The sequence below is a fragment of the Lissotriton vulgaris genome, chromosome 1_1 (genome assembly GCF_964263255.1).
Source record: "Lissotriton vulgaris chromosome 1_1, aLisVul1.2, whole genome shotgun sequence".
NCBI classification, from domain to species: Eukaryota; Metazoa; Chordata; class Amphibia; order Caudata; family Salamandridae; genus Lissotriton; species Lissotriton vulgaris.
This window is the reverse complement of record NC_141685.1, coordinates 154,047,238-154,067,822: the sequence shown is the minus strand read 5'-3', so window position 1 is coordinate 154,067,822 and position 20,585 is coordinate 154,047,238. Positions and strand designations below refer to the sequence as shown.

General features: G+C 65.5%; 1 protein-coding gene across 1 annotated transcript in view; it reads right to left on the bottom strand.

Moving 5' to 3' along the window:
- The window catches only part of LOC147737908 (uncharacterized), a 42,814-nt gene extending 22,429 nt beyond the window's left edge, over window positions 1–20,385 (bottom strand). Inside the window, exon 1 of the mRNA XM_086924992.1 lies at window positions 20,316–20,385. The gene's annotated coding sequence lies outside the window, so the exon portion shown is untranslated. The remainder of the gene's footprint in view (window positions 1–20,315) is intronic.
- Between the last annotated feature and the right edge of the window lie 200 nt (window positions 20,386–20,585).

Below are 20,585 nucleotides of genomic sequence, written 5' to 3'. Positions count from 1 at the left end.
TCCTCCTCAGTACCCCTGGACAGGCCTCACCTCCTCTGCACCCCTGGACAGGCCTCACCTGCTCTGCACCCCTGGACAGGCCTCTCCTCCATAGCACCCCTGGGCAGGCCTCACCTCCTCTATACCCCTAGACAGGTCTCACCTCCACTGCACCGCTGGACAGGCCTCACCTCCTCTGTACTCCTGGACTGGCATCTCCTCCTCTGCACCCCTGGGCAGGCCTCACCTCCTCTGCACCCCTAGACAGGCCACTCTTTCTATGCACCCCTGGACAGGCCTCTCCTCCTCTGCACCCCTGGACAGGCCTCACCTCCTCTGTACTCCTGGACTGGCATCTCCTCCTCTGCACCCCTGGGCAGGCCTCACCTCCTCTGCACCCCTGGACAGGCCTCTCCTCCTCTGCACCCCTGGACAGGCCTCTCCTCCTCTGCACCCCTGGACAGGCCTCTCCTCCTCTGCACCCCTGGACAGGCCTCATCTCCTCTGCACCCCTGGACAGGCCTCTCCTCCTCTGCACCCCTGGACAGGCCTCTCCTCCTCTGCACCCCTGGACAGGCCTCTCCTCCTCAGTACCCCTGGACATGCCTCTCCTCCTCAGTACCCCTGGACAGGCCTCACCTCCTCTGCACCCCTGGACAGGCCTCACCTTCTCTCTACCCCTGGACAGGCCTCACCTCCTCTGTACCCCTGGACAGGCCACTCCTCCTCTGCACCCCTGGACAGACCTGTGCAGGCCTCTCCTCCTCTGCACCCCTGGGCAGGCCTCACCTCCTCTGCACCCCTGGACAGGCCTCACCTCCTCTGCACCCTTGGACAGGCCTCACCTTCTCTGTACCCCTGGGCAGGCCTCACCTCCACTGCACCCCTGGACAGGCCTGTGCAGGCCTCTGCTCCCCTGGACAGGCCTCTCCTCCTCTGCCCCCTGGACAGGTCTCTCCTCCTCTGCACCCCTGGACATGCCTCTCCTCCTCTGCACTCCTGGACAGGCCTCTCCTCCTCAGTACCCCTGGACAGGCTTCACCTCCTCTGCCCCCTGGATAGGCCTCTCCTCCTCTGGACCCCTGGACATGCCTCTCCTCCTCTGCACCCCTGGACAGGCCTCTCCTCCTCAGTACCCCTGGACAGGCCTCACCTCCTCTGCACCCCTGGACAGGCCTCACCTACTCTGCACCCCTGGACAGGCCTCACCTCCTCTGCACCCCTGGACAGGCGTGCACCCCTGGACAGGCCTCACCGCCTCTGCACCCCTGGACAGGCTTCGCCTCCTCTGCACCCCTGGACAGGCCACTCCTCCTCTGCACCCCTGGACAGACCTGTGCAGGCCTCACCTCCTCTGCACCCCTGGACAGGCCTCACCTCCTCTGCACCCCTGGACAGGCCTCACCTTCTCTGCACTCTTGGACAGGCCTCACCTTCTCTGCACCCCTGGACAGGCCTCACCTCCCCTGCACCCCTGGACAGGCCTGTGCAGGCCTCTGCTCCCCTGGACAGGCCTCTCCTCCTCTACCCCCTGGACAGGCCTCTCCTCCTCTGCACCCCTGGACATGCCTCTCCTCCTCTGCACCCCTGGACAGGCCAGTGCAGGCCTCTCATCCTCTGCACCCCTGGACAGGCCTCGCCTCCTCTGCACCCCTGGACAGGCCTCACCTCCTCCGCACCCCTGGACAGGCCTCACCTCCTCTGCACCCCTGGACAGGCCTCTCGTCCTCTGCACCCCTGGACATGCCTCTCCTTCTCTGCACCCCTGGACAGGCCTCTCCTCCTCAGTACCCCTGGACAGGCCTCACCTCCTCTGCACCCCTGGACAGGCCTCTCCTCCTATGCACCCCTGGGCAGGCCTCACCTCCTCTATACCCCTGGACAGGTCTCACCTCCACTGCACCGCTGGACAGGCCTCAACTCCTCTGTACTCCTGGACTGGCATCTCCTCCTCTGCACCCCTGGGCAGGCCTCACCTCCTCTGCGCCCCCGGACAGGCCACTCTTTCTCCGCACCCCTGGACAGGCCTCTCCTCCTCTGCACCCCTGGACAGGCCTCACCTCCTCTGTACTCCTGGACTGGCATCTCCTCCTCTGCACCCCTGGGCAGGCCTCACCTCCTCTGCACCCCTGGACAGGCCTCTCCTCCTCTGCACCCCTGGACAGGCCTCTCCTCCTCTGCACCCCTGGACAGGCCTCATCTCCTCTGCACCCCTGGACAGGCCTCTCTTCCTCCGCACCCCTGGACAGGCCTTTCCTCCTCTGCACCCCTGGACAGGCCTCGCCTCCTCTGCACCCCTGGACAGGCCTCACCTCCTCTGCACCCCTGGACAGGCCTCTCCTCCTCTGCACCCCTGGACATGCCTCTCCTCCTCTGCACCCCTGGACAGGCCTCTCCTCCACAGTACCCCTGGACAGGCCTCACCTCCTCTGCACCCCTGGACAGGCCTCACCTCCTCTGCACCCTGGACAGGCCTCTCCTCCTATGCACCCCTGGGCAGGCCTCACCTCCTCTATACCCCTGGACAGGTCTCACCTCCACTGCACCGCTGGACAGGCCTCACCTCCTCTGTACTCCTGGACTGGCATCTCCTCCTCTGCACCCCTGGGCAGGCCTCACCTCCTCTGCACCCCTGGACAGGCCACTCTTTCTCCGCACCCCTGGACAGGCCTCTCCTCCTCTGCACCCCTGGACAGGCCTCACATCCTCTGTACTCCTGGACTGGCATCTCCTCCTCTGCACCCCTGGGCAGGCCTCTCCTCCTCTGCACCCCTGGACAGGCCTCATCTCCTCTGCACCCCTGGACAGGCCTCTCTTCCTCTGCACCCCTGGACAGGCCTTTCCTCCTCTGCACCCCTGGACAGGCCTCGCCTCCTCTGCACCCCTGGACAGGCCTCACCTCCTCTGCACCCCTGGACAGGCCTCTCCTCCTCTGCACCCCTGGACATGCCTCTCCTCCTCTGCACCCCTGGACAGGCCTCTCCTCCACAGTACCCCTGGACAGGCCTCACCTCCTCTGCACCCCTGGACAGGCCTCTCCTCCTATGCAACCCTGGGCAGTCCTCACCTCCTCTATACCCCTGGACAGGTCTCACCTCCACTGCACCGCTGGACAGGCCTCACCTCCTCTGTACTCCTGGACTGGCATCTCCTCCTCTGCACCCCTGGGCAGGCCTCACCTCCTCTGCACCCCTGGACAGGCCACTCTTTCTCCGCACCCCTGGACAGGCCTCTCCTCCTCTGCACCCCTAGACAGGCCTCACCTCCTCTGTACTCCTGGACTGGCATCTCCTCCTCTGCACCCCTGGACAGGCCTCACCTCCTCTGTACTCCTGGACTGGCATCTCCTCCTCTGCACCCCTGGGCAGGCCTCACCTCCTCTGCACCCCTGGACAGGCCACTCTTTCTCCGCACCCCTGGACAGGCCTCTCCTCCTCTGCACCCCTGGACAGGCCTCACCTCCTCTGTACTCCTGGACTGGCATCTCCTCCTCTGCACCCCTGGACAGGCCTCTCCTCCTCTGCACCCCTGGACAGGCCTCTCCTCCTCTGCACCCCTGGACAGGCCTATCCTCCTCTGCACCCCTGGACATGCCTCTCCTCCTCTGCACCCCTGGACAGGCCTCTCCTCCTCAGTACCCCTGGACAGGCCTCTCCTCCTCTGCACCCCTGGACAGGCCTATCTTCCTCTGCACCTCTGGATAGGCCTCACCGCCTCTGCACCCCTGGACAGGCTTCGCCTCCTCTGCACCCCTGGACAGGCCACTCCTCCTCTGCACCCCTGGACAGACCTGTGCAGGCCTCACCTCCTCTGCACCCCTGGACAGGCCTCACCTCCTCTGCACCCCTGGGCAGGCCTCACCTTCTCTGCACTCTTGGACAGGCCTCACCTTCTCTGCACCCCTGGACAGGCCTCACCTCCCCTGCACCCCTGGACAGGCCTGTGCAGGCCTCTGCTCCCCTGGACAGGCCTCTCCTCCTCTACCCCCTGGACATGCCTCTCCTCCTCTGCACCCCTGGACAGGCCAGTGCAGGCCTCTCATCCTCTGCACCCCTGGACAGGCCTCGCCTCCTCTGCACCCCTGGACAGGCCTCACCTCCTCCGCACCCCTGGACAGGCCTCACCTCCTCTGCACCCCTGGACAGGCCTCTCCTCCTCTGCACCCCTGGACATGCCTCTCCTCCTCTGCACCCCTGGACAGGCCTCTCCTCCTCAGTACCCCTGGACAGGCCTCACCTCCTCTGCACCCCTGGACAGGCCTCACCTCCTCTGCACCCCTGGACAGGCCTCTCCTCCTATGCACCCCATGGCAGGCCTCACCTCCTCTATACGCCTGGACAGGTCTCACCTCCACTGCACCGCTGGACAGGCCTCACCTCCTCTGTACTCCTGGACTGGCATCTCCTCCTCTGCACCCCTGGGCAGGCCTCACCTCCTCTGCACCCCTGGACAGGCCACTCTTTCTCCGCACCCCTGGACAGGCCTCTCCTCCTCTGCACCCCTGGACAGGCCTCACATCCTCTGTACTCCTGGACTGGCATCTCCTCCTCTGCACCCCTGGGCAGGCCTCTCCTCCTCTGCACCCCTGGACAGGCCTCATCTCCTCTGCACCCCTGGACAGGCCTCTCTTCCTCTGCACCCCTGGACAGGCCTTTCCTCCTCTGCACCCCTGGACAGGCCTCGCCTCCTCTGCACCCCTGGACAGGCCTCACCTCCTCTGCACCCCTGGACAGGCCTCTCCTCCTCTGCACCCCTGGACATGCCTCTCCTCCTCTGCACCCCTGGACAGGCCTCTCCTCCACAGTACCCCTGGACAGGCCTCACCTCCTCTGCACCCCTGGACAGGCCTCTCCTCCTATGCAACCCTGGGCAGTCCTCACCTCCTCTATACCCCTGGACAGGTCTCACCTCCACTGCACCGCTGGACAGGCCTCACCTCCTCTGTACTCCTGGACTGGCATCTCCTCCTCTGCACCCCTGGGCAGGCCTCACCTCCTCTGCACCCCTGGACAGGCCACTCTTTCTCCGCACCCCTGGACAGGCCTCTCCTCCTCTGCACCCCTAGACAGGCCTCACCTCCTCTGTACTCCTGGACTGGCATCTCCTCCTCTGCACCCCTGGACAGGCCTCACCTCCTCTGTACTCCTGGACTGGCATCTCCTCCTCTGCACCCCTGGGCAGGCCTCACCTCCTCTGCACCCCTGGACAGGCCACTCTTTCTCCGCACCCCTGGACAGGCCTCTCCTCCTCTGCACCCCTGGACAGGCCTCACCTCCTCTGTACTCCTGGACTGGCATCTCCTCCTCTGCACCCCTGGACAGGCCTCTCCTCCTCTGCACCCCTGGACAGGCCTCTCCTCCTCTGCACCCCTGGACAGGCCTATCCTCCTCTGCACCCCTGGACATGCCTCTCCTCCTCTGCACCCCTGGACAGGCCTCTCCTCCTCAGTACCCCTGGACAGGCCTCTCCTCCTCTGCACCCCTGGACAGGCCTATCTTCCTCTGCACCTCTGGATAGGCCTCACCGCCTCTGCACCCCTGGACAGGCTTCGCCTCCTCTGCACCCCTGGACAGGCCACTCCTCCTCTGCACCCCTGGACAGACCTGTGCAGGCCTCACCTCCTCTGCACCCCTGGACAGGCCTCACCTCCTCTGCACCCCTGGACAGGCCTCACCTTCTCTGCACTCTTGGACAGGCCTCACCTTCTCTGCACCCCTGGACAGGCCTCACCTCCCCTGCACCCCTGGACAGGCCTGTGCAGGCCTCTGCTCCCCTGGACAGGCCTCTCCTCCTCTACCTCCTGGACATGCCTCTCCTCCTCTGCACCCCTGGACAGGCCAGTGCAGGCCTCTCATCCTCTGCACCCCTGGACAGGCCTCGCCTCCTCTGCACCCCTGGACAGGCCTCACCTCCTCCGCACCCCTGGACAGGCCTCACCTCCTCTGCACCCCTGGACAGGCCTCTCCTCCTCTGCACCCCTGGACATGCCTCTCCTCCTCTGCACCCCTGGACAGGCCTCTCCTCCTCAGTACCCCTGGACAGGCCTCACCTCCTCTGCACCCCTGGACAGGCCTCACCTCCTCTGCACCCCTGGACAGGCCTCTCCTCCTATGCACCCCATGGCAGGCCTCACCTCCTCTATACCCCTGGACAGGTCTCACCTCCACTGCACCGCTGGACAGGCCTCACCTCCTCTGTACTCCTGGACTGGCATCTCCTCCTCTGCACCCCTGGGCAGGCCTCACCTCCTCTGCGCCCCCGGACAGGCCACTCTTTCTCCGCACCCCTGGACAGGCCTCTCCTCCTCTGCACCCCTGGACAGGCCTCACCTCCTCTGTACTCCTGGACTGGCATCTCCTCCTCTGCACCCCTGGACAGGCCTCACCTCCTCTGCACCCCTGGACAGGCCTCTCCTCCTCTGCACCCCTGGACAGGCCTCATCTCCTCTGCACCCCTGGACAGGCCTCTCTTCCTCCGCACCCCTGGACAGGCCTTTCATCCTCTGCACCCCTGGACAGGCCTCGCCTCCTCTGCACCCCTGGACAGGCCTCACCTCCTCTGCACCCCTGGACAGGCCTCTCCTCCTCTGCACCCCTGGACATGCCTCTCCTCCTCTGCACCCCTGGACAGGCCTCTCCTCCACAGTACCCCTGGACAGGCCTCACCTCCTCTGCACCCCTGGACAGGCCTCACCTCCTCTGCACCCTGGACAGGCCTCTCCTCCTATGCACCCCTGGGCAGGCCTCACCTCCTCTATACCCCTGGACAGGCCTCACCTCCTCTGCACCCTGGACTGGCATCTCCTCCTCTGCACCCCTGGGCAGGCCTCACCTCCTCTGCACCCCTGGACAGGCCACTCTTTCTCCGCACCCCTGGACAGGCCTCTCCTCCTCTGCACCCCTAGACAGGCCTCACCTCCTCTGTACTCCTGGACTGGCATCTCCTCCTCTGCACCCCTGGACAGGCCTCACCTCCTCTGTACTCCTGGACTGGCATCTCCTCCTCTGCACCCCTGGGCAGGCCTCACCTCCTCTGCACCCCTGGACAGGCCACTCTTTCTCCGCACCCCTGGACAGGCCTCTCCTCCTCTGCACCCCTGGACAGGCCTCACCTCCTCTGTACTCCTGGACTGGCATCTCCTCCTCTGCACCCCTGGACAGGCCTCTCCTCCTCTGCACCCCTGGACAGGCCTCTCCTCCTCTGCACCCCTGGACAGGCCTATCCTCCTCTGCACCCCTGGACATGCCTCTCCTCCTCTGCACCCCTGGACAGGCCTCTCCTCCTCAGTACCCCTGGACAGGCCTCTCCTCCTCTGCACCCCTGGACAGGCCTATCTTCCTCTGCACCTCTGGATAGGCCTCACCGCCTCTGCACCCCTGGACAGGCTTCGCCTCCTCTGCACCCCTGGACAGGCCACTCCTCCTCTGCACCCCTGGACAGACCTGTGCAGGCCTCACCTCCTCTGCACCCCTGGACAGGCCTCACCTCCTCTGCACCCCTGGACAGGCCTCACCTTCTCTGCACTCTTGGACAGGCCTCACCTTCTCTGCACCCCTGGACAGGCCTCACCTCCCCTGCACCCCTGGACAGGCCTGTGCAGGCCTCTGCTCCCCTGGACAGGCCTCTCCTCCTCTACCCCCTGGACATGCCTCTCCTCCTCTGCACCCCTGGACAGGCCAGTGCAGGCCTCTCATCCTCTGCACCCCTGGACAGGCCTCGCCTCCTCTGCACCCCTGGACAGGCCTCACCTCCTCCGCACCCCTGGACAGGCCTCACCTCCTCTGCACCCCTGGACAGGCCTCTCCTCCTCTGCACCCCTGGACATGCCTCTCCTCCTCTGCACCTCTGGACAGGCCTCTCCTCCTCAGTACCCCTGGACAGGCCTCACCTCCTCTGCACCCCTGGACAGGCCTCACCTCCTCTGCACCCCTGGACAGGCCTCTCCTCCTATGCACCCCATGGCAGGCCTCACCTCCTCTATACGCCTGGACAGGTCTCACCTCCACTGCACCGCTGGACAGGCCTCACCTCCTCTGTACTCCTGGACTGGCATCTCCTCCTCTGCACCCCTGGGCAGGCCTCACCTCCTCTGCACCCCTGGACAGGCCACTCTTTCTCCGCACCCCTGGACAGGCCTCTCCTCCTCTGCACCCCTGGACAGGCCTCACATCCTCTGTACTCCTGGACTGGCATCTCCTCCTCTGCACCCCTGGGCAGGCCTCTCCTCCTCTGCACCCCTGGACAGGCCTCATCTCCTCTGCACCCCTGGACAGGCCTCTCTTCCTCTGCACCCCTGGACAGGCCTTTCCTCCTCTGCACCCCTGGACAGGCCTCGCCTCCTCTGCACCCCTGGACAGGCCTCACCTCCTCTGCACCCCTGGACAGGCCTCTCCTCCTCTGCACCCCTGGACATGCCTCTCCTCCTCTGCACCCCTGGACAGGCCTCTCCTCCACAGTACCCCTGGACAGGCCTCACCTCCTCTGCACCCCTGGACAGGCCTCTCCTCCTATGCAACCCTGGGCAGTCCTCACCTCCTCTATACCCCTGGACAGGTCTCACCTCCACTGCACCGCTGGACAGGCCTCACCTCCTCTGTACTCCTGGACTGGCATCTCCTCCTCTGCACCCCTGGGCAGGCCTCACCTCCTCTGCACCCCTGGACAGGCCACTCTTTCTCCGCACCCCTGGACAGGCCTCTCCTCCTCTGCACCCCTAGACAGGCCTCACCTCCTCTGTACTCCTGGACTGGCATCTCCTCCTCTGCACCCCTGGACAGGCCTCACCTCCTCTGTACTCCTGGACTGGCATCTCCTCCTCTGCACCCCTGGGCAGGCCTCACCTCCTCTGCACCCCTGGACAGGCCACTCTTTCTCCGCACCCCTGGACAGGCCTCTCCTCCTCTGCACCCCTGGACAGGCCTCACCTCCTCTGTACTCCTGGACTGGCATCTCCTCCTCTGCACCCCTGGACAGGCCTCTCCTCCTCTGCACCCCTGGACAGGCCTCTCCTCCTCTGCACCCCTGGACAGGCCTATCCTCCTCTGCACCCCTGGACATGCCTCTCCTCCTCTGCACCCCTGGACAGGCCTCTCCTCCTCAGTACCCCTGGACAGGCCTCTCCTCCTCTGCACCCCTGGACAGGCCTATCTTCCTCTGCACCTCTGGATAGGCCTCACCGCCTCTGCACCCCTGGACAGGCTTCGCCTCCTCTGCACCCCTGGACAGGCCACTCCTCCTCTGCACCCCTGGACAGACCTGTGCAGGCCTCACCTCCTCTGCACCCCTGGACAGGCCTCACCTCCTCTGCACCCCTGGACAGGCCTCACCTTCTCTGCACTCTTGGACAGGCCTCACCTTCTCTGCACCCCTGGACAGGCCTCACCTCCCCTGCACCCCTGGACAGGCCTGTGCAGGCCTCTGCTCCCCTGGACAGGCCTCTCCTCCTCTACCCCCTGGACATGCCTCTCCTCCTCTGCACCCCTGGACAGGCCAGTGCAGGCCTCTCATCCTCTGCACCCCTGGACAGGCCTCGCCTCCTCTGCACCCCTGGACAGGCCTCACCTCCTCCGCACCCCTGGACAGGCCTCACCTCCTCTGCACCCCTGGACAGGCCTCTCCTCCTCTGCACCCCTGGACATGCCTCTCCTCCTCTGCACCCCTGGACAGGCCTCTCCTCCTCAGTACCCCTGGACAGGCCTCACCTCCTCTGCACCCCTGGACAGGCCTCACCTCCTCTGCACCCCTGGACAGGCCTCTCCTCCTATGCACCCCATGGCAGGCCTCACCTCCTCTATACCCCTGGACAGGTCTCACCTCCACTGCACCGCTGGACAGGCCTCACCTCCTCTGTACTCCTGGACTGGCATCTCCTCCTCTGCACCCCTGGGCAGGCCTCACCTCCTCTGCGCCCCCGGACAGGCCACTCTTTCTCCGCACCCCTGGACAGGCCTCTCCTCCTCTGCACCCCTGGACAGGACTCACCTCCTCTGTACTCCTGGACTGGCATCTCCTCCTCTGCACCCCTGGACAGGCCTCACCTCCTCTGCACCCCTGGACAGGCCTCTCCTCCTCTGCACCCCTGGACAGGCCTCATCTCCTCTGCACCCCTGGACAGGCCTCTCTTCCTCCGCACCCCTGGACAGGCCTTTCATCCTCTGCACCCCTGGACAGGCCTCGCCTCCTCTGCACCCCTGGACAGGCCTCACCTCCTCTGCACCCCTGGACAGGCCTCTCCTCCTCTGCACCCCTGGACATGCCTCTCCTCCTCTGCACCCCTGGACAGGCCTCTCCTCCACAGTACCCCTGGACAGGCCTCACCTCCTCTGCACCCCTGGACAGGCCTCACCTCCTCTGCACCCTGGACAGGCCTCTCCTCCTATGCACCCCTGGGCAGGCCTCACCTCCTCTATACCCCTGGACAGGTCTCACCTCCACTGCACCGCTGGACAGGCCTCACCTCCTCTGTACTCCTGGACTGGCATCTCCTCCTCTGCACCCCTGGGCAGGCCTCACCTCCTCTGCACCCCTGGACAGGCCACTCTTTCTCCGCACCCCTGGACAGGCCTCTCCTCCTCTGCACCCCTGGACAGGCCTCACATCCTCTGTACTCCTGGACTGGCATCTCCTCCTCTGCACCCCTGGGCAGGCCTCTCCTCATCTGCACCCCTGGACAGGCCTCATCTCCTCTGCACCCCTGGACAGGCCTCTCTTCCTCTGCACCCCTGGACAGGCCTTTCCTCCTCTGCACCCCTGGACAGGCCTCGCCTCCTCTGCACCCCTGGACAGGCCTCACCTCCTTTTCACCCCTGGACAGGCCTCTCCTCCTCTGCACCCCTGGACATGCCTCTCCTCCTCTGCACCCCTGGACAGGCCTCTCCTCCACAGTACCCCTGGACAGGCCTCACCTCCTCTGCACCCCTGGACAGGCCTCTCCTCCTATGCAACCCTGGGCAGTCCTCACCTCCTCTATACCCCTGGACAGGTCTCACCTCCACTGCACCGCTGGACAGGCCTCACCTCCTCTGTACTCCTAGACTGGCATCTCCTCCTCTGCACCCCTGGGCAGGCCTCACCTCCTCTGCGCCCCCGGACAGGCCACTCTTTCTCCGCACCCCTGGACAGGCCTCTCCTCCTCTGCACCCCTGGACAGGCCTCACCTCCTCTGTACTCCTGGACTGGCATCTCCTCCTCTGCACCCCTGGACAGGCCTCACCTCCTCTGCACCCCTGGACAGGCCTCTCCTCCTCTGCACCCCTGGACAGGCCTCATCTCCTCTGCACCCCTGGACAGGCCTCTCTTCCTCCGCACCCCTGGACAGGCCTTTCATCCTCTGCACCCCTGGACAGGCCTCGCCTCCTCTGCACCCCTGGACAGGCCTCACCTCCTCTGCACCCCTGGACAGGCCTCTCCTCCTCTGCACCCCTGGACATGCCTCTCCTCCTCTGCACCCCTGGACAGGCCTCTCCTCCACAGTACCCCTGGACAGGCCTCACCTCCTCTGCACCCCTGGACAGGCCTCACATCCTCTGCACCCTGGACAGGCCTCTCCTCCTATGCACCCCTGGGCAGGCCTCACCTCCTCTATACCCCTGGACAGGTCTCACCTCCACTGCACCGCTGGACAGGCCTCACCTCCTCTGTACTCCTGGACTGGCATCTCCTCCTCTGCACCCCTGGGCAGGCCTCACCTCCTCTGCACCCCTGGACAGGCCACTCTTTCTCCGCACCCCTGGACAGGCCTCTCCTCCTCTGCACCCCTGGACAGGCCTCACATCCTCTGTACTCCTGGACTGGCATCTCCTCCTCTGCACCCCTGGGCAGGCCTCTCCTCATCTGCACCCCTGGACAGGCCTCATCTCCTCTGCACCCCTGGACAGGCCTCTCTTCCTCTGCACCCCTGGACAGGCCTTTCCTCCTCTGCACCCCTGGACAGGCCTCGCCTCCTCTGCACCCCTGGACAGGCCTCACCTCCTTTTCACCCCTGGACAGGCCTCTCCTCCTCTGCACCCCTGGACATGCCTCTCCTCCTCTGCACCCCTGGACAGGCCTCTCCTCCACAGTACCCCTGGACAGGCCTCACCTCCTCTGCACCCCTGGACAGGCCTCTCCTCCTATGCAACCCTGGGCAGTCCTCACCTCCTCTATACCCCTGGACAGGTCTCACCTCCACTGCACCGCTGGACAGGCCTCACCTCCTCTGTACTCCTGGACTGGCATCTCCTCCTCTGCACCCCTGGGCAGGCCTCACCTCCTCTGCACCCCTGGACAGGCCACTCTTTCTCCGCACCCCTGGACAGGCCTCTCCTCCTCTGCACCCCTGGACAGGCCTCACCTCCTCTGTACTCCTGGACTGGCATCTCCTCCTCTGCACCCCTGGACAGGCCTCACCTCCTCTGTACTCCTGGACTGGCATCTCCTCCTCTGCACCCCTGGGCAGGCCTCACCTCCTCTGCACCCCTGGACAGGCCACTCTTTCTCCGCACCCCTGGACAGGCCTCTCCTCCTCTGCACCCCTGGACAGGCCTCACCTCCTCTGTACTCCTGGACTGGCATCTCCTCCTCTGCACCCCTGGACAGGCCTCTCCTCCTCTGCACCCCTGGACAGGCCTCTCCTCCTCTGCACCCCTGGACAGGCCTATCCTCCTCTGCACCCCTGGACATGCCTCTCCTCCTCTGCACCCCTGGACAGGCCTCTCCTCCTCAGTACCCCTGGACAGGCCTCTCCTCCTCTGCACCCCTGGACAGGCCTATCTTCCTCTGCACCTCTGGATAGGCCTCTCCTCCTCTGCACCCCTGGACAGGCCTCTCCTCCTCTGCACCGTGCACAGGCCTCTCCTCCTCTGCACCCCTGGACAGGCTTCACCTCCTCTGCACCCCCTGGACAGGCCTTACCTCCTCTGCACCCCTGGACAGGCCTCTCCTCCTCTGCACCCCTGGACAGGCCTCACCTCCTCTATACCCCAGGACAAGTCTCTCCTCCTCTGCACCCCTGGACAGGCTTCACCTCCTCTGCACCCCCTGGACAGGCCTTACCTCCTCTGCACCCCTGGACAGGCCTCTCCTCCTCTGCACCCCTGGACAGGCCTCACCTCCTCTATACCCCAGGACAGGCCTCACCTCCTCAGCACCCCTGGACAGGCCTCTCCTCCTCTGCACCCCTGGACAGGCCTCCCCTCCTCTGCACCCCTGGACAGGCCTCACCTCCTCAGCACCCCTGGACAGGCCTCTCCTCCTCTGCACCCCTGGACAGGCCTCTCCTCCTCTGCACCGTGCACAGGCCTCTCCTCCTCTGCACCCCTGGACAGGCTGCACCTCCTCTGCACCCCCTGGACAGGCCTTACCTCCTCTGCACCCCTGGACAGGCCTCTCCTCCTCTGCACCCCTGGACAGGCCTCACCTCCTCTATACCCCAGGACAAGTCTCTCCTCCTCTGCACCCCTGGACAGGCTTCACCTCCTCTGCACCCCCTGGACAGGCCTTACCTCCTCTGCACCCCTGGACAGGCCTCTCCTCCTCTGCACCCCTGGACAGGCCTCACCTCCTCTATACCCCTGGACAGGCCTCACCTCCTCAGCACCCCTGGACAGGCCTCTCCTCCTCTGCACCCCTGGACAGGCCTCCCCTCCTCTGCACCCCTGGACAGGCCTCACCTCCTCTGCACCCCTGGACAGGCCTCTCCTCCTATGCACCCCTGGGCAGGCCTCACCTCCTCTATACCCCTGGACAGGTCTCACCTCCACTGCACCGCTGGACAGGCCTCACCTCCTCTGTACTCCTGGACTGGCATCTCCTCCTCTGCGCCCCCGGACAGGCCACTCTTTCTCCGCACCCCTGGACAGGCCTCTCCTCCTCTGCACCCCTGGACAGGCCTCACCTCCTCTGTACTCCTGGACTGGCATCTCCTCCTCTGCACCCCTGGGCAGGCCTCACCTCCTCTGCACCCCTGGACAGGCCTCTCCTCCTCTGCACCCCTGGACAGGCCTCTCCTCCTCTGCACCCCTGGACAGGCCTCATCTCCTCTGCACCCCTGGACAGGCCTCTCTTCCTCCGCACCCCTGGACAGGCCTTTCCTCCTCTGCACCCCTGGACAGGCCTCGCCTCCTCTGCACCCCTGGACAGGCCTCACCTCCTCTGCACCCCTGGACAGGCCTCTCCTCCTCTGCACCCCTGGACATGCCTCTCCTCCTCTGCACCCCTGGACAGGCCTCTCCTCCACAGTACCCCTGGACAGGCCTCACCTCCTCTGCACCCCTGGACAGGCCTCTCCTCCTATGCACCCCTGGGCAGGCCTCACCTCCTCTATACCCCTGGACAGGTCTCACCTCCACTGCACCGCTGGACAGGCCTCACCTCCTCTGTACTCCTGGACTGGCATCTCCTCCTCTGCACCCCTGGGCAGGCCTCACCTCCTCTGCACCCCTGGACAGGCCACTCTTTCTCCGCACCCCTGGACAGGCCTCTCCTCCTCTGCACCCCTGGACAGGCCTCACATCCTCTGTACTCCTGGACTGGCATCTCCTCCTCTGCACCCCTGGGCAGGCCTCTCCTCCTCTGCACCCCTGGACAGGCCTCATCTCCTCTGCACCCCTGGACAGGCCTCTCTTCCTCTGCACCCCTGGACAGGCCTTTCCTCCTCTGCACCCCTGGACAGGCCTCGCCTCCTCTGCACCCCTGGACAGGCCTCACCTCCTCTGCACCCCTGGACAGGCCTCTCCTCCTCTGCACCCCTGGACATGCCTCTCCTCCTCTGCACCCCTGGACAGGCCTCTCCTCCACAGTACCCCTGGACAGGCCTCACCTCCTCTGCACCCCTGGACAGGCCTCTCCTCCTATGCAACCCTGGGCAGGCCTCACCTCCTCTATACCCCTGGACAGGTCTCACCTCCACTGCACCGCTGGACAGGCCTCACCTCCTCTGTACTCCTGGACTGGCATCTCCTCCTCTGCACCCCTGGGCAGGCCTCACCTCCTCTGCACCCCTGGACAGGCCACTCTTTCTCCGCACCCCTGGACAGGCCTCTCCTCCTCTGCACCCCTGGACAGGCCTCACCTCCTCTGTACTCCTGGACTGGCATCTCCTCCTCTGCACCCCTGGACAGGCCTCACCTCCTCTGTACTCCTGGACTGGCATCTCCTCCTCTGCACCCCTGGGCAGGCCTCACCTCCTCTGCACCCCTGGACAGGCCACTCTTTCTCCGCACCCCTGGACAGGCCTCTCCTCCTCTGCACCCCTGGACAGGCCTCACCTCCTCTGTACTCCTGGACTGGCATCTCCTCCTCTGCACCCCTGGACAGGCCTCTCCTCCTCTGCACCCCTGGACAGGCCTATCCTCCTCTGCACCCCTGGACATGCCTCTCCTCCTCTGCACCCCTGGACAGGCCTCTCCTCCTCAGTACCCCTGGACAGGCCACTCCTCCTCTGCACCCCTGGACAGGCCTATCTTCCTCTGCACCTCTGGATAGGCCTCTCCTCCTCTGCACCCCTGGACAGGCCTCTCCTCCTCTGCACCGTGCACAGGCCTCTCCTCCTCTGCACCCCTGGACAGGCTTCACCTCCTCTGCACCCCCTGGACAGGCCTTACCTCCTCTGCACCCCTGGACAGGCCTCTCCTCCTCTGCACCCCTGGACAGGCCTCACCTCCTCTATACCCCAGGACAAGTCTCTCCTCCTCTGCACCCCTGGACAGGCTTCACCTCCTCTGCACCCCCTGGACAGGCCTTACCTCCTCTGCACCCCTGGACAGGCCTCTCCTCCTCTGCACCCCTGGACAGGCCTCTCCTCCTCTGCACCCCTGGACAGGCCTCATCTCCTCTGCACCCCTGGACAGGCCTCTCTTCCTCCGCACCCCTGGACAGGCCTTTTCTCCTCTGCACCCCTGGACAGGCCTCGCCTCCTCTGCACCCCTGGAGAGGCCTCACCTCCTCTGCACCCCTGGACAGGCCTCTCCTCCTCTGCACCCCTGGACATGCCTCTCCTCCTCTGCACCCCTGGACAGGCCTCTCCTCCACAGTACCCCTGGACAGGCCTCACCTCCTCTGCACCCCTGGACAGGCCTCACCTCCTCTGCACCCCTGGACAGGCCTCTCCTCCTATGCACCCCTGGGCAGGCCTCACCTCCTCTATACCCCTGGACAGGTCTCACCTCCACTGCACCGCTGGACAGGCCTCACCTCCTCTGTACTCCTGGACTGGCATCTCCTCCTCTGCACCCCTGGGCAGGCCTCACCTCCTCTGCACCCCTGGACAGGCCACTCTTTCTCCGCACCCCTGGACAGGCCTCTCCTCCTCTGCACCCCTGGACAGGCCTCACATCCTCTGTACTCCTGGACTGGCATCTCCTCCTCTGCACCCCTGGGCAGGCCTCTCCTCCTCTGCACCCCTGGACAGGCCTCATCTCCTCTGCACCCCTGGACAGGCCTCTCTTCCTCTGCACCCCTGGACAGGCCTTTCCTCCTCTGTACCCCTGGACAGGCCTCGCCTCCTCTGCACCCCTGGACAGGCCTCACCTCCTCTGCACCCCTGGACAGGCCTCTCCTCCTCTGCACCCCTGGACATGCCTCTCCTCCTCTGCACCCCTGGACAGGCCTCTCCTCCACAGTACCCCTGGACAGGCCTCACCTCCTCTGCACCCCTGGACAGGCCTCTCCTCCTATGCAACCCTGGGCAGGCCTCACCTCCTCTATACCCCTGGACAGGTCTCACCTCCACTGCACCGCTGGACAGGCCTCACCTCCTCTGTACTCCTGGACTGGCATCTCCTCCTCTGCACCCCTGGGCAGGCCTCACCTCCTCTGCACCCCTGGACAGGCCACTCTTTCTCCGCACCCCTGGACAGGCCTCTCCTCCTCTGCACCCCTGGACAGGCCTCACCTCCTCTGTACTCCTGGACTGGCATCTCCTCCTCTGCACCCCTGGGCAGGCCTCACCTCCTCTGCACCCCTGGACAGGCCTCTCCTCCTCTGCACCCCTGGACAGGCCTCTCCTCCTCTGCACCCCTGGACAGGCCTCATCTCCTCTGCACCCCTGGACAGGCCTCTCTTCCTCCGCACCCCTGGACAGGCCTTTCCTCCTCTGCACCCCTGGACAGGCCTCGCCTCCTCTGCACCCCTGGACAGGCCTCACCTCCTCTGCACCCCTGGACAGGCCTCTCCTCCTCTGCACCCCTGGACATGCCTCTCCTCCTCTGCACCCCTGGACAGGCCTCTCCTCCACAGTACCCCTGGACAGGCCTCACCTCCTCTGCACCCCTGGACAGGCCTCTCCTCCTATGCACCCCTGGGCAGGCCTCACCTCCTCTATACCCCTGGACAGGTCTCACCTCCACTGCACCGCTGGACAGGCCTCACCTCCTCTGTACTCCTGGACTGGCATCTCCTCCTCTGCACCCCTGGGCAGGCCTCACCTCCTCTGCACCCCTGGACAGGCCACTCTTTCTCCGCACCCCTGGACAGGCCTCTCCTCCTCTGCACCCCTGGACAGGCCTCACATCCTCTGTACTCCTGGACTGGCATCTCCTCCTCTGCACCCCTGGGCAGGCCTCTCCTCCTCTGCACCCCTGGACAGGCCTCATCTCCTCTGCACCCCTGGACAGGCCTCTCTTCCTCTGCACCCCTGGACAGGCCTTTCCTCCTCTGCACCCCTGGACAGGCCTCGCCTCCTCTGCACCCCTGGACAGGCCTCACCTCCTCTGCACCCCTGGACAGGCCTCTCCTCCTCTGCACCCCTGGACATGCCTCTCCTCCTCTGCACCCCTGGACAGGCCTCTCCTCCACAGTACCCCTGGACAGGCCTCACCTCCTCTGCACCCCTGGACAGGCCTCTCCTCCTATGCAACCCTGGGCAGGCCTCACCTCCTCTATACCCCTGGACAGGTCTCACCTCCACTGCACCGCTGGACAGGCCTCACCTCCTCTGTACTCCTGGACTGGCATCTCCTCCTCTGCACCCCTGGGCAGGCCTCACCTCCTCTGCACCCCTGGACAGGCCACTCTTTCTCCGCACCCCTGGACAGGCCTCTCCTCCTCTGCACCCCTGGACAGGCCTCACCTCCTCTGTACTCCTGGACTGGCATCTCCTCCTCTGCACCCCTGGACAGGCCTCACCTCCTCTGTACTCCTGGACTGGCATCTCCTCCTCTGCACCCCTGGGCAGGCCTCACCTCCTCTGCACCCCTGGACAGGCCACTCTTTCTCCACACCCCTGGACAGGCCTCTCCTCCTCTGCACCCCTGGACAGGCCTCACCTCCTCTGTACTCCTGGACTGGCATCTCCTCCTCTGCACCCCTGGACAGGCCTCTCCTCCTCTGCACCCCTGGACAGGCCTCTCCTCCTCTGCACCCCTGGACTGGCATCTCCTCCTCTTCACCCCTGGGCAGGCCTCACCTCCTCTGCACCCCTGGACAGGCCTCACCTCCTCTATACCCCAGGACAAGTCTCTCCTCCTCTGCACCCCTGGACAGGCTTCACCTCCTCTGCACCCCCTGGACAGGCCTCACCTCCTCTATACCCCAGGACAGGCCTCACCTCCTCAGCACCCCTGGACAGGCCTCACCTCCTCTGCACCCCTGGACAGGCCTCTCCTCCTCTGCACCCCTGGACAGGCCTCACCTCCTCTATACCCCAGGACAGGCCTCACCTCCTCAGCACCCCTGGACAGGCCTCTCCTCCTCTGCACCCCTGGACAGGCCTCCCCTCCTCTGCACCCCTGGACAGGCCTCTCCTCCTCTGCACCCCTGGACAGGCCTCCCCTCTTCTGCACCCCTGGACAGGCCTCTCCTCCTCTGCCCCTCTCCTCCTCTGCCCCTCTGGACAGGCCTCTCTTCCTCTGCACCCCTGGACAGGCCTCACCTCCTCTGCACCCTGGACAGGCCTCTCCTCCTATGCACCCCTGGGCAGGCCTCACCTCCTCTATACCCCTGGACAGGTCTCACCTCCACTGCACCGCTGGACAGGCCTCACCTCCTCTGTACTCCTGGACTGGCATCTCCTCCTCTGCACCCCTGGGCAGGCCTCACCTCCTCTGCACCCCTGGACAGGCCACTCTTTCTCCGCACCCCTGGACAGGCCTCTCCTCCTCTGCACCCCTGGACAGGCTGGACAGGCCTCTCCTCCTCTGCACCCCTGGACAGGCCTCACCTCCTCTGTACTCCTGGACTGGCATCTCCTCCTCTGCACCCCTGGACAGGCCTCACCTCCTCTGTACTCCTGGACTGGCATCTCCTCCTCTGCACCCCTGGGCAGGCCTCACCTCCTCTGCACCCCTGGACAGGCCACTCTTTCTCCGCACCCCTGGACAGGCCTCTCCTCCTCTGCACCCCTGGACAGGCCTCACCTCCTCTGTACTCCTGGACTGGCATCTCCTCCTCTGCACCCCTGGACAGGCCTCTCCTCCTCTGCACCCCTGGACAGGCCTCTCCTCCTCTGCACCCCTGGACTGGCATCTCCTCCTCTTCACCCCTGGGCAGGCCTCACCTCCTCTGCACCCCTGGACAGGCCTCACCTCCTCTATACCCCAGGACAAGTCTCTCCTCCTCTGCACCCCTGGACAGGCTTCACCTCCTCTGCACCCCCTGGACAGGCCTCACCTCCTCTATACCCCAGGACAGGCCTCACCTCCTCAGCACCCCTGGACAGGCCTCACCTCCTCTGCACCCCTGGACAGGCCTCTCCTCCTCTGCACCCCTGGACAGGCCTCACCTCCTCTATACCCCAGGACAGGCCTCACCTCCTCAGCACCCCTGGACAGGCCTCTCCTCCTCTGCACCCCTGGACAGGCCTCCCCTCCTCTGCACCCCTGGACAGGCCTCTCCTCCTCTGCACCCCTGGACAGGCCTCCCCTCCTCTGCACCCCTGGACAGGCCTCTCCTCCTCTGCCCCTCTCCTCCTCTGCCCCTCTGGACAGGCCTCTCCTCCTCTGCACCCCTGGACAGGCCTCACCTCCTCTGCACCCTGGACAGGCCTCTCCTCCTATGCACCCCTGGGCAGGCCTCACCTCCTCTATACCCCTGGACAGGTCTCACCTCCACTGCACCGCTGGACAGGCCTCACCTCCTCTGTACTCCTGGACTGGCATCTCCTCCTCTGCACCCCTGGACAGGCCTCCCCTCCTCTGCACCCCTGGACAGGCCTCTCCTCCTCTGCCCCTCTGGACAGGCCTCTCCTCCTCTGCACCCCTGGACAGGCTTCACCTCCTCCCCACTCAGCCTCAGCAGCAGGAAGAGCTGAGCTCTCCTGACTTGACCATGAATGCCAGGGGGAGGGGGGGGGCGGAGGGGGGGGGGGTTATCTGATCCATGGATTCATACATTGCAGCCAAGTGAGTTTGCAGCTCTCCTACCTGAGCAGAAAACTGTCCAGGCCCTCTCCTCCTCCTGGGGGGGAGGGGGGTGGGGAGGGGCAGATCTGGGCCTGGGGGGTCTGTAGATTGAGGTATCTGCCCACCAGACCGGGCTCCTTCCTCCTCTGCAGCAGGCTGGACACCAGGCGAGGCCGGAAGTGATGTCACCACCGCTGCTTGTGCTGTCTCTGCCTCCGACCTGGAAGAGGAAACCCTTCTCCATTTCATACATTGTGCAGCTTAGTGGATTTCATCAGTAGGCGAGGTGGG